The sequence below is a fragment of the Arachis duranensis genome, chromosome 1, assembly GCF_000817695.3.
Source record: "Arachis duranensis cultivar V14167 chromosome 1, aradu.V14167.gnm2.J7QH, whole genome shotgun sequence".
NCBI classification, from domain to species: domain Eukaryota; kingdom Viridiplantae; phylum Streptophyta; class Magnoliopsida; order Fabales; family Fabaceae; genus Arachis; species Arachis duranensis.
In genome coordinates this window covers 65,911,713-65,926,647 of record NC_029772.3, presented here as the reverse complement: position 1 = coordinate 65,926,647, position 14,935 = coordinate 65,911,713, and positions in this window count along the sequence as shown.

Below are 14,935 nucleotides of genomic sequence, written 5' to 3'. Positions count from 1 at the left end.
GATAAGATTTGGTTGTTAGGATTAGATTTGATTTGATTTGAATTTCAATTAGTTAGGAAATTTGATATAAATAAGTGAACAAGCTTCACAAAGAAAAAGACATACACGGATCATACACCATCCGCCACCACCTCTTCTGTTAAACGTTAGGGGCTCTGTTTTATTTTTATGGATTAATAATGCAAGTGTTTTCTTTATCAATAATGATTTGAAGTATTGAAAGATATTCTAATTCTGTCTTGATTTTTGTTATTACTTTGAGAGATTTAATATCGGAATTAACTTGAAACTCATCTCATAATCTTCATTTATTTTGAACTAGTTATTGAATACATGAAATCTAATTCATCTAGGGATAATCTTTCAATATTCTGTGGCTTAAAATCGAAACCATTCTTAACCTTTTCTCTTGATTAGTTGACCAAAACATTGGAAATTAATTAAGTTAAAAGAAATTAGATTGCCATGACATTTGAATTTAATTGCGAATGATTTGCTGTAAAAAAAAATTTGCATGAGTCAAAATAAAAAAATACAAGTATTGTTCTTCCTAAAATGATTTAACATCCTCAAAACTTTTATCACTCCCTATTCTTGCTTCTAATCTAAGATCCACAATTCTCTTGCTAAGGTTTGATTGATCTAATTAGAGATTAAATTAGACGTTACTTGCCTCAATTCTTTAATTTTCGTGAGAATGATATATTCACTTATTGTGAAATTGCTTGCAAATATTACGAGTTTATCAATTTTGGCTTATCAAATAACTTTAAATTGTTGTCTTTTTGGTATTATTTTAATCATTAATGTCTTTTCTTATTAATTTAAAATTTCTAAAAGAAGTGATTTTATGATATAGTTGAACTTTTCAAAAGGGAAAATAAGGCAAATAAAAAATATTAGTTATGCAAAAATTTACGTTAGTCTAAAAAAAAAATTTATGTGAAAAAAAAGTAAAAATATAACTATTTATGTAATTTTATTAATAAGCTTTTTGGAGAGAAATAATTTCAAGACAATAAAAACGTATATGTGAATTGCGGTCTAAAAGGGAAAAGGAGGGGGAAAAGTATTGCTAATTTGATAATAATTAATAATTCAAACTACAATTAGCAACTATCGAGAAAAATTCAAATGGTTATAGTTGTTTGCTGTCAAATTTGTAATGTCGAAAAGAAAATGAGCGAAAAATACAAGGTCGATACTCTTTTCAGAAATGGAGCGAATATGCTTTTTTTCTTTTATTATTGTTAAATACTATGATTTAGCAATGATTATACGATACAAGCTAAGGTGCGGATTTAAATAAAATAAGTTTAACTAAATACTAAAATCGCGATTTTATTTTTTGGCCAAGCATACTTCATTCATTTTCAATTCAACAAATATTAAAATTTTACCAAACATAACATTTTCATTGCTAGACTCTCGATTTTACTATTTAGTTAAACTTAGTTCATTCATTTTCAATTCAACAAACATTAAAATTTCGCTAAACATAACATTTTCATTGCTAGACTCTATTAATTCTAAGAGAAAGGTTTGATTATTATGTTGATTTTTATAGTTTTGTAAAATTTTTAATTAGATTTTTATAGGTATTTTTTTTAATTGGATCTTTGTATCAATTTTTTTTTTCAATTACGTCTCTTTTAGTAATAATAGGCTTAATTGTACAGAAATTTAACTAAAAAAAATTAGTGTAGGGACTCAAATAAAAGAAAAAAAAAAGTGTAGGGACTCAATTAAAAAAAAATTAGTGCAAGAAGTCAAGAACTCAATTAAAAAGAAAAAAAGTATAGGAACCTAATTAATTAAAAATTTTACGAAACTATAAAAATTAACAAAGTAATTAAACCTAAAAAAAATTCTACGTGGTAATTAATTTTTTTTTAATTTTAGTCATTATTTGAATATCATAAATATTAAATTATTATTTATATATGTAAATTTTAAAAAATATAAGTATAAATTATATAATTTGTGTATAAATTTTGATAAATATAAGTTTAAATTATCTTTTTTGTATGCAAACACTTATAAATATAGTCATATAGATACAAATTATTACTGTCAAGTACTAACCTAAAACTATGTACAGAAACTCTGTAAAATATAAATACAAATTATATTAATTCATATGTATAAATTTTAATAAATATAACTACAAATTATAATAAAAATTATAACAAAAAATAATAAATTTTAATACCTCCTCTAACTTTCTCTTTTACCATAAGCCATTTTCTTTCCCTTTAAAAATGCGACGCTGTTATTTTTATTTATTTTAAAATTTAACTTACAAATGCACCTAAAATGCATTCCATATTTGGAAGCAAACTATACCGCTGAAGAAAAGAAAACAAAAAATTGAAAATATATATTAATAAATTAAGTAAAACAACTGATGCCCGCATCTTTAACTTAAAATCTTGGTTTAATTAACTATTGGCCTGTATAATTTTGTTAAATATTTAATTAATTGGAAAAGCTTTGCGTACAAGCGAATAGAACTTGTAATCATTATAAGTCAACTAACCTTTAACCCCCAAAATGCGTTGCAAGTACTACGTCCCTTATACGCCCTATATAAAGATTCCGCGTATATATAACTACCAAATTTAAAAAATTTATTTCTTTCTTCGTTTTCCTTCTTTCCAAATTTGCTCGTTCTTCTTCTCGCGCGTCTTTTCCTGCTTTTTCGATCGTTCTTTTCCCCTTCTTTTTCATTGGTTTGTTCTTCATCATTGGCGTTTGTTCCTCTCTCTGTAACTCCAGCTTCGTTTTCTTTTCGATTTTCTGGTTTCTGAAATCAAAGTTTGAACTCGTTTTGAAGATAATGGATTATTCAACCTCAGATTGTCAGCTGAATCAGGGCGAAATGGATTATGAATTTGAATCTAACGAAGTTCCTGAGGTTTGATTTACATACGATTACTCTAAATTTTGTTGCAGTTATTTGTATAGCATTGTGTAGCTGAATAATTCGTGAACATTGACTATGAAACTAACGCGTGAACATAAATCTGCGGATTGAATCTAATGTATTAGTTTTGATTAATTATCTGCAATTTATAGCAGACACTCAGGTGTAGATCAGAATTTTTTGGGTGTATTTTTGGAGGAAGTGTGGGTGCATTTACAGTTTATGACTTTTTTTGTTATTTTAGTTGAGTTGTTGTCGTTCAGGTGTATTATATCAGACATGATTGGGTGTATTTTAGTTTTTGACATGGTGTATTCTGCAGCCTCTCTTTGTTGTTGATGACCAGTTTGTTCCCAAGGTTGGAATGACCTTTACCACCTTTAAAGATGCTGGAAAATTTTACAGGAACTACGCCAAGGCTGCAAGATTTTCTATAAGAGTTCGGAGCACAAATAGGAAGGGAAACGAGATTAAGAATCAATTGATTACATATAGCAGAGAGGAAAAATGGAAGTCTAAAATATCTCCGACTGAGAAGACGAATCCGACAGCCGGTTTAAACTGTCCTGTAAGAATTTATATACACACATTGAAAGATGTTGGTGCTTGGATCATTTCAAAGGTTGTGTTGGATCATTCACACCCCTGCTGTCCAAGTAAAGCAGAGATGTTCAAACAACACAGGGAACTAAGCATGTCCATTCGTCGTACAATAGAGAATAATGAGGAGGCTGGTATTAGACCAAGCAAAACTTACCAATCATTTGTTGCGGCTGCCGGGGTTACCGCGAGTTAAATTTTATAGAAAAGGATGTGAGGAATTACATTACGAGAGAAGTGCATAATGTTTCTGAACAAGAATATGCAAAGAAATTTGGAAAATATTTGTTAAGAATGAAAGAGATGAATCAGAATTTCTTTTTTGAGCTTGAACTCGAGGATGATCAATCGATTAAGCTGCCTTTTTGGGCCGATGCAAGAAGTAGCGCTGCTTTTGAGTATTTCGGAGATGTTATTTCATTTGACACCACCTACAATACAAACAGGTAACAAACTGTCCTTGTTTATAATGCTAAATTAATGTATTTTTATGAATCCGTGGAAGAGGTGTATATTGGGTATTTTTGGGTGTATACAAAGCATTTGTTGGGTGTACCTAATGATTTTACATTCTGCACTATGGTAATTTGTTTCAGGTATAATTTGGGTTGTGGTTCTTTTGTCGGGGTGAATCACCACGGTCAGTCAACACTTCTTGGATGCTCTTTGATGAAAAACGAAGAAATTGAATCATTCAAATGGTTATTTCAATGTTGGCTTCGTTGCATGGGAGAAAATGCTCCGAAAGGGTTTCTCACCGATCAATGTGCATCAATGAAAAGGGCTTTAAAGGCTTGTATGCCAACAACAATTCACCATTGGTGTATTTAGCACAACATGAAGAAGATTCCAAGCAAATTAAACGGGTACAAGGGACATTTGATAGGAATTTGAATGATTTTGTGCTGAATTTTGGTCTTGTGGACAACAAGTGGCTTTTAGGTAATGTTTGTTTAAAATCTGCAGCAGAGGTGTAAATTTAATTTTTTTCGGGTGTATTTATAGTCTTTGTTTGGGTGTATTCTGCAGATCTCTATAAAGACCATCATATATGGATTCCAATCTATCTGGATCACCACTTCTGGGCAGGGATGAGAAGCACACAAAGGAGTGAGAGCATGCATTCATTTTTTAACAAGTTTATTACCTGGAACAGCTCGCTTATTCAATTTGTCAAACAATACAATAATTGCCCCGGAAGCAGGGAGCAAGCAGAGAGAGAATCAGGGGCTGCAGATTTTCATACGGTCATACCATGTGCAACCAAATCCTCCATCGAAGCTTAGTTTCAAGATGTGTACACTCATCAAAAGTTTGGGAAGTCCAAGCACAATTCAGAAGAAAGGCAAATTGCATAACTAGATTAACGAATTCTACTCTAGGCTATTCAGTATACGAAGTTGGAGAACAAGTTTTCAGCTCAATGTTCAACAAGTTTGTGGTTACTTACGACTCAGTAGCAGCCGAGGTAAAATGCCAATGCTTATTATTCGAGTCAAGAGAGATACTGTGCCTGTCACGCTGAAGAACTGAAGATTGATGGTTTAGAAGTTATAATAAGTTCTCGTTGCAAGTATAGTTTCTAAACCAAGCAATCAACCTTTCTTACAAAAGTTTAGTTGTCACAAGTAACAAACCCAATATAATTTATAAACCGAATTATTCAAACCTCGGGTCGTCTTCTCAAGGAATTGCAGTGAAGTGTGTTTTACTATTGGTTAATGAAAACAGAGTCTTTGGGTTTTAAAAAGGTTTTGAACAAGAGAAATTAATTGCAGGAATTAATAAATTAATAACTAATAAAACTCTTGGCAAGGTATGAAAATTGGAAGTCCTATCCTAGTTATCCTTATCAATGGTGATGAGAATTATACTGCTTCTCCCACTAAGTCAACCTCTAACTATGAAGGTCAGTTAAGTGGATAGATTAATTTAATACCTAAAGTCCTAGTCAACTCTTTAAGGAAGGACTAGAGTTATAGGAATCTAAATTAATCAGCAAGAATAATAATTATCAATCATGATGAGTTTGATAACTCAAGAGTTACCAATTAATCAACCAAAGCCAATAGTAAATAATCTAAATTAAAAATAAGGAAGAACAATCATGAGTCTGAAATACCTCAAATTATATTATTTAAGAAAATCCTAACATGAAAAGTTCATAAACAAATAAAAGAGAAAAATAACTAAAAAGAACATTGAACCTGAGATGAAGAAGAAATATTCCTAATCCTAATAAAAAAATCCTAATCCTAATCCTAAGAGAGAGGAGAGAACCTCTCTCTCTAAAAACTACATCTAAATTATGAAAAGTGTATATTGATCTGATCTAAAGTGATGTCCTGAGTCTCTGCATGTTCCCTGACTTTAATTTGTGTTTCTGGGCCGAAAACTGGGTTGAAATGCGGCCCGGAATCTGTGACAGCGACTTCTGTAATTCTGCAGATCGTGCACGTCACACGGCCGCATCGTTCATGCGATCGCGTCACTTAGCATTTTTTTCGTACCACGCGTGCGCGTCGTCCACACATTCGCGTCGTTCGTGCAGCTTCCAGTCCGCGCAGTCGCGTCAGGCACGCGAACACGTCACTCTGATTTCTTCCATTTCGCGCGGTCGCGTGAGCCATGCGACCACGTGACTTCTTGCTGGTCATCTCCTCAATTCCTTGTGATCCTTCCATTTTTTGCATGCTTCCTCATCATTCTCTAAGCCATTCCTACTCTATGAAGCCTGAAACACTTAACACACAGATCAAGGCATCGAATGGTAAGAAGAGAGGATTAAGATTAGCTAAATTAAGACCAAAGAAGCATGTTTTCAATCATAGAACTAAATTAGGAAGGAATTGTAAAATCATGCAAATCATATGAATAAGTGGGTGAAAAGCTTGATAAAACCACTCAATTAAATACAATATAAACTATAAAATAGTTGTTTATCAACCTCCCTACACTTAAACATTAGCATGTCCTCATGCTAAGCAAAAGGAGATAAAATAAATGAGTAGGGAAAAGTAAGACTCGTGCAATGCAACCTATGAATGTGAATGCAACTATATGCTAAAATGATTCTACCTACTTGGTGAAGAAGTAAATAAATCTTTCAAGAGCAAATATGAACTGGATTTCACTAATTCAAATCATAAAAATGAAGTACAAATAACTTGCAAGAAGAAGATAGCTCATGAAAGCAGGGAACATAGAAATAAGCACTGAACCCTTAATGGTAATGTATATCATTCCAACTCTCAAGTGTCTAGGGTCAATTCTCTCAATTCTCCACTAATCTTTTTTTCTATAGCTTGCTTTTCATCTAACAATCAACAAAAAATTCAATGCATCAATACACAAATCAAGAGGTCTTTTAAGGGTTGTAATGGGGTTAGGGTCAAGGTAGGATTGTATTTGGCCAAGTGGACTAAAATCTGAATCCTTAATTAACATAAACTTTCCACCTAACTTAGGACAATCCATGTAATATAAAATCAGTAACTACCCATTAACTGCGTTTTCTACATATTTATGCATTCCTAGTTTTGAGTACAGTACATATGTATTGCTATCACCATTTACTTTGGGGCATTTTTGTCCCCTTATTTTTCTACTCTCTTTTTTTTCTTTTTTTGTCTCTTTTTTTTCTATTTTTCTTTTCTTAATAATTTTTTTCAATGTATATGATTAAGGTATTAAATGCATAAACACGTTCTTAACATTTTTCACATTTTCATACAAAGTCTAACATACTCAATTCCTAAACCAAACGTTTCCAAACCCACTTTTCCCACGCTTAATTTATGAGCGCTTTCATTAGTCTAAGCTAATCAAGGATTCAAATTAAGGACATTATTATTTTTCGCTTATAGTTAATGATGTGCTAAAGTAAAGAACAAAGGGGTAAAATAGCTCAACATTGGTTTGCAAAGGATAATGAAAGGTAAGGCCATATGGGTATGTAAGCTCAGTGAAACAAGGCCTCAATCATATAAGTGCATGCATACATCAAATAATAGAAATATAGAATTAAGCAAGACAAAGATCACAATTTTAGAAAGAAAAACACACACCAAAAATAAAATATTGGTTGGTAAAATGCAACCAATCAAGTAGACTCAAAATCTCACTGATTTTGTGTGTTCGAGCTCTAAATCATGTTCCAAAATAATATTTCTTCAAACAAGTTTTTCAAAAAGTTTTTATTCAAATTAGTGAAATACTATAAAAAGTTTTCTTGAAAAAGAAAATATTACTTCAACCAAGTAGTGACTAAATGCATGGTGGGCGAAATTGTGATTCATGCTTGAATTGTTGTTCGAAATTAATTCCCCAGTAATGGCTCCAAAAACTTGGTGCTCAATACTATGGTCAAAATATAACCTCACAACCTCGCTCAACTAACCAACAAGTGTACTGGGTCGTCCAAGTAATACCTTACGTGAGTAAGGGTCGATCCCACAGAGATTGTTGGTATGAAGCAAGATATGGTCATCTTGTAAATCTCAAATGAAGCAAGCTATGATCACCTTGTAAATCTCAGTCAGGCGGATTTAAATAAATTATGGAATTTGGAAAATCAAATAATAGTAAATAAACATAAAATAAAGATAAAGTTACTCATGTATTTCCATGGTGAGAATTTCAGATAGATGTATGGAGATGCTGTGCTCCTTCTGAATCTCTACTTTCCTACTTCTTCCTTCTTCCTTCTTTGTCACTCCTTTCCATGGAAAGCTGTATGTAGGGCATCACCGTTGTCAATGGCTACATCCCATCCTCTCAGTAAAAAAGGTCCAAATGCTCTGTCACGGCATGGCTAATCATCTGTCGGTTCTCGATCATGTTGGAATAGAATCCCTTGATTCTTTTGCGTTTGTCATCACGCCCAGCAATCGCAAGTTTGAAGCTCGTCACAGTCATTCAATCCCAGAATCCTACTCGGAATACCACAGACAAGGTTTAGACTTTCCGGATTCTCATGAATGCCGCCATCAATCTAGCTTATACCACGAAGATTCTGATTAAGGAATCCAAGAGATATGCGCTCGGCCTAAGGTAGAACGGAAGTGGTTGTCAATCACGCGCGTTCATAGGTGAGAATGATGATGAGTGTCACGGATCATCACATTCATCAAGTTGAAGTGCAACGAATATCTTAGAATAGGAATAAATGGAATTGGATAGAAAATAGTAGTAATTGCATTAAAACTTGAGGTACAGCAGAGCTCCACACCCTTAATCTATGGTGTGTAGAAACTCCACCGTTGAAAATACATAAGTGAAAGGTTCAGGCATGGCTGAATGGCCAGCCTTCCCAAAACATGATCAATAGTCTTCTCAGATGAATAATAAAATTCTGGATGTCTACTTTCCAACGCATTGAGAGCGCGCCATTTAGAGTTCTGTAGCTCCAGAAAATCCATTTCGAGTGCAGGGAGGTCAGATTCCAACAGCATCAGCAGTCCTTTGTCAGCCTCCTATCAGAGTTTTGCTCAAGTCCCTCAATTTCAGCCAGAAATTACCTGAAATCACAAAAAAACACACAAACTCATAGTAAAGTCCAGAAATGTGAATTTAACATAAAAACTAATGAAAACATCCCTAAAAGTAACTAGATCATACTAAAAACTACCTAAAAACAATGCCAAAAAGCGTATAAATTATCCGCTCATCAATGCATAAAACCAAACAAACATACAATCAAATATGCAAATGCAACAATGAACAAACAAAAAAAAATTAAACATTGGTGTTGAGATAGAAATAGCTAACCCTTGGAGATCGGTATCGACCTCCCCACACTTAAAGATTGCACCATCCTCGGTGCATGCTAAGATGTACAGGTAGGGGAGGGTTGTGGTTCCTCAGCCGGTGTTCCTTTTGTTTCGCTCTTCGCCGGTGGCTTGTTAGAAGCTTTCTCGTTATCCTTTCTGGTGGCCATCATGAAAAAGGGAGAAAGGAAATAGACATGTAATTCAAATAGCTAGAGCCGGGAGGAGGAAGGTTCAAATGATAATCAATGCCAAGGTAAGGGATAATGTCGTAAACACATGGTCGCGACTACATGCAATTAGGACATCAATGGAAATATAGCAAGGCATATTAAATCAATTAGATGCAAGATGTGTAAAAGCATGCAGGCAAAGGCATGAGAAGCATATGTCAAGCATCAATTTAAAATAAGCTGGATTAAAGAGCACTTGTATGATGACAATTGTGAATGATAATCTCAAATACAGGTGGATTACAAGTATTGTGAGTTAAAAGAGGAATGAAAGTAATAAATCCAAATATATATGAGATCCAAATTTAAAATGTGAATTGTCAAACCAATCCTTATAATATCCACAAGCTCAGTTATAATAAAGTAAAATTCCAAATAAAGCTCCAACACCAACATAAAAATGCATGAAAATAAAAAAAAAAGAAAAGAGAATGAAGGAAGAAGAAAGAAGGAAGAATGAGGAAGGGGGAAAGAAAGAAATAAGAAAGGAAAAGAAAAAAAATAGGATTTCGGGAAGAAAAAGATAAGATATTTTGGCAGATTAAGATAAGTTGTGCGCCACTTGTGACGCGGACGCGTGAGTGACGCGTTCGCGTGGTGTGTGATAATTATCAGGTGATGCGGACGCGTGGATCACGCGATCACGTGACCTGATTTGTGCTATTGGCGCGAGTGCAGCCTCGCGCACGCACAACTCTCTGTTTAATACGCACATTGCCAAATCATTAGGTGACGCAGTCGCGTGGGTGACGCGATCGCGTGGATGGCCTATTTTGAAAAATGACGCGGACGCGTGGGGCATGCGTTCACGCGGTAGGGCTTGTGCTGCTAGCACGAGTCCAGCCCAATTTCAGCTCAACTTTCGGCCATACACCTTTTGACGTCGATTTTACAGGGCACGCGTTCGCGTGGGTGGCGCGGACACGTGGGAGGCATTTTTCCCACATGACGCGAACGCGTCAGTGACGCAGTCGCGTGGATCAATTTGTGCTAAAGGCACGCCTCTAGCCACGCTTTCGCGTGGCTCTCTGTTCAATTTCTTTTCTTCCTAAGGCATAGATGACGCGAACGCGTCGGCGACGCCGTTGCGTCGCGTGCCCCTCTTTTTTTGATGCAGTATGCAGAATGAAAAATGCAATGAATGTCATGCAAAAATTTCAGGTTCAATCAAAATTCAAAAACAGACTAAAATGGAAGAGAAACGATCATACCATAGTGGGTTGTCTCCCACCCAGCACTTTTAGTTAAAGTCCTTAAGCTGGACATTCTGGTGAGCTCCTTGTTATGGTGGCTTGTGCTTGTATTCATCCAAGAATCTCCACCAGTGTTTGGAATTCTCACAGCCTCCAGGATCCCAAACTAGGCACAGAAAGCCTTCAAGCAAGCTAAAGCAAGTGACAAGGCCCCAAGAGTATTGATTTCTAGATTGAATTCCAGGGTCCCACACCTTGCTTTTGCACCCGTCTTCTTGTTGATCATTAGAGTTCCAACTGGGTGGCAAGCAATCTGAATTCTCACTAAAGCAGCCAAACAACTTCTTAGACCCATTCAGTTGAGCTTTACACCAAACTTTGCATTTAAACCTTGAGCACACAACCGTGTTGAACCTTGCTTGACAACTCCAACCCCTAACCATCTTCTTCTTGCTCTTAATGCCACAAAGAGCTCTAAGTTTACCATCCATCTCTAGAAGCCCATATTCAAGTGGGAAAGTAAAGGTCAAAGATAATAATTTTACCCACTTGAACGTTGTGTTGGACGGTAATGGCTTTGGGAGAGGTGTTTCTAATGATCTTGCAAGCTCCACTCCCTTGTGCTCTTCTTTGACAACTTCCACCTCTTTGCAATCTTCTTCAATATCAACCTCCTCCTCTTGGTAGCTTTCTTCCAATTCAATTTCTTCTTCATTGTTCACCAAGGGCATGGGAGGTTGTGCTTCTTCTTCTTTAATCTCCATGTCAAGTCCAATGGGAGAGGATTCAAATGTAGATAAGAATTCATTAATGATTGAATCCATCTCTTGATCATCCCCTTCAAAGTCTTCAACCATGATATGCTTTGGAGGTTATACACCCTCCTCAACATCAGTTTCAAACGTCTTTGAAGGAGGCTCTATAACTTGACTTTCTCATGTAGGTTCTGCATCTCCTAAGTTTTCAACCACTGCTTCCTCTTCAATGGCAGGCGTAGCTTCTTCCAATTGTTCCAATACTAAATCGTGCTGTTCACTGTCCACTGGAGTGTCTAACTTCTCCTTCCTTCCACGTTCTTCAGTAGATTCTCCATATGAAGCCATGGGGGTTCCTTGAATGTCCGAACGTCGAAAAAGTAATCGATTTATCGTTTGATCCAAGTGTTTAAGTATGAAATCGTATTCCTCCTTGATGGCTTCTTTTCTATGATAACTCTCTTTAACTACTCCTGCATCTACAAAGGTCTCTACTACCTTCACCTTTAGTGCCTCCTCTAGCTCCTTATGAAGTATGGATTCGCGAGGATGATCCTCTCTCTTGTTCCATGTCAATAGTATCATTGGGATCATGTTGCTCTTGGGTTGATGGATGTGGGTGCTCTTCCATGGATGTTGGTGATGGGATGGGTGGATTATTATGTGGTTGAGATGAAAGTGCATTGGAGCTTGAGGGTTGAATATTGGGGGTAGAGGGTTGGTTCATACGGGATATAAGATTTTGAAGTGTAGAGGTGAGATTAGTGAGAGAAGTAAGTGTGTTCTCCATGGAGGTTTGGGGTGGATAGGAGGGTTCATCTTAATAATGAAAAGGAGATGGTGTATATTAGGGTGGTGGTTCATGAGAGTAATTGTGTTAGAATGGGGGTGGTTCTATGTATATAGTTCATTTGGCTCATAAGGGTGTTGGTACGGTGGATATGGGTTAGGGTCGTTGATAAACCACTATTTTATGGTTTATCTTGTGCTCAATTGAGTAGTTTTTATCGAGCCTTTGCCCACTTATTCATATGATTTGCATGGTTTTACATTCTCCTTCCTGATTTTGTGCTATGATTGAAAACATGCTTCTTTGGCCTTATATTTGCTAATATTAATCCTCTCTTATTACCATTAGATGCCTTGATATGTGTGTTAAGTGATTTCAGAGATTACAAGGCAGAAATGGCCCAGAGGATGGAAAGGAAGCATGCAAAAGTGGAAGGAATACAAGAAGTTGAAGGAACTGCAAAGCTGTCAGCTTGACCCTCTCGCACTAAAACGATCATAACTTGAGCTACAGAGGTCCAAATGATGCGGTTCCAGTTGCGTTGGAAAGCTAACGTCCAGGGCTTCGATTTGATATATAATTCGCCATAGTGGCCGTACAGATAGGCAACGCGAACGCATGCTCCACGCGGACGTGTCACATCTGCGAATCTCATTCCACGCAAACGCGTCGATGACGCCTCCGTGTCACTTGGCCACGACCTGTACGGACCAGAAAGCACTGGGAGTGACTTCTGGGCTGTTTTTGACCCAGTTCTCGGCCCAAAAAATACAGATTAGAAGCTATGAAGTGGAGGAATACATCCATTCATCATCATTCAATCATTACTCACAATTTTAGGTTTTAGATGTAGTTTTTAGAGAGAGAGGCTCTCTCCTCTCTCTTAGGATTTAAGATTAGGATTAGGATTAGGATTTCAACTTCTTCATCACAGGTTCAATGTTCCTTTAATTTATTTTCTACTTTTATTTATTGCTTTAGTTTGATTACTTGATGTTGCCAATTTGGCTTATGGATTTCTATGTTCAATCTAACTTTCTGTTTAATATAATTCGAGATATTTCAGATCTATGATTTGTTTCTTTTATTTATGATATAAATAATTCATATTTTTCTACCTTTTGGCTCTGGTTGATTAATTGGTGACTCTTGAGTTATCAAACACATTGTTGACTAAAAATTGGAATTCTTCAAGAATTAATTCGAGTTCAACTAACTCTAGCCTTTCCCAAGGAAAGATTAGGACTTGAGGAATTAAAATTAATTCATCCACTTAACTTACCTTCATAGTTAGAGGTTGACTTATTGGGAGTAAAATCCAATTCTCATCACAATTGATAAGGACTTCCAGTTCTCATACCTTGCCAAGAGCTTTACTAGTTATTATTTTGACGACTTGTTATTTTACATTACTTGTTCAACCCTTTTGAAAACCCCAAAATATACCTTTGTATAACCAATAATAAGAATATACCTCCCTGCAATTCCTTGAGAAGATAACCCGAGGTTTAAATACTTCGGTTATTAATTTTAAAGGGGTTTGTTACTTGTGACAACCAAAATGTTTGTAAGAAAGGACTTTTGTTAGTTCAGAAACTGTACTTGCAACGGGAATTTATTCTGAATTCTAGACCATGCAAAAGTTCTCTCTTCAGTCATATGGGGGTGAATGGCGGAAAGGGGCTTGTGAGTATGGTGGTCCAAAGTCATGTTGAGGAGGGGGTTCATAGGCATATGGTGGTGGTTGTTGATAATCAAAAGAGCATTCACCATAGCCATTGCCTTGATATGCATTACAGAATGATTGTTGATAGTCCATTGGAGGTGGTTGTTGCCATGAGGGTTGATCAAATCCTTGTGGCTCCTCCCATCTTTGATTCTTCCAATCTTGATGCCTGTTCTCATTATAGTTCCCATTCCTAACAACAACATTGGAATCAATCTTTAAGCCAGAGGGGTGAGAGTTCATAGTAGTAGGAGAAAATAAAAACAAAAACTAATAAAAAGAAAATATTTTGAAAAAAGATATGATTTTTTTTTTTTGAAAAAGATTTGAATTTTGAAAAATAAGATAAGATAAGATAAAAATTTTAAAATCTGAAATTTTTTTTTTTGAAAAATATTTACAATAACCAATAATAAGGCACACGTTTGCAATTCCCCGGCAACGGCGCCATTTTGAAGAACTGAAGATTGATGGTTTAGAAGTTATAATAAGTTCTCATTGCAAGTATAGTTTCTAAACCAAGCAATCAACCTTTCTTACAAACGTTTGGTTGTCACAAGTAACAAACCCAATATAATTTATAAACCGAAGTATTCAAATCTCGGGTCGTCTTCTTAAGGAATTGCAGGGAAGTGGGTTTTACTATTGGTTAATGAAAACAGAGTTTTTGGGTTTTAAAAAGGTTTTGAACAAGAGAAATTAATTGCAGGAATTAATAAATTAATAACTAATAAAACTCTTGGCAAGGTATGAAAACTAGAAGTCCTATCCTTGTTATCCTTATCAATGGTGATGAAAATTATATTGTTGCTCCCACTAAGTCAACCTCTAACTATGAAGGTCAGTTAATTGGACAGATTAATTTAATACCTAAAGTCCTAGTCAACTCCTTAAGGAAAGACTAGAGTTATAGGAATCTAAATTAATCAGCAAGAATAATAATT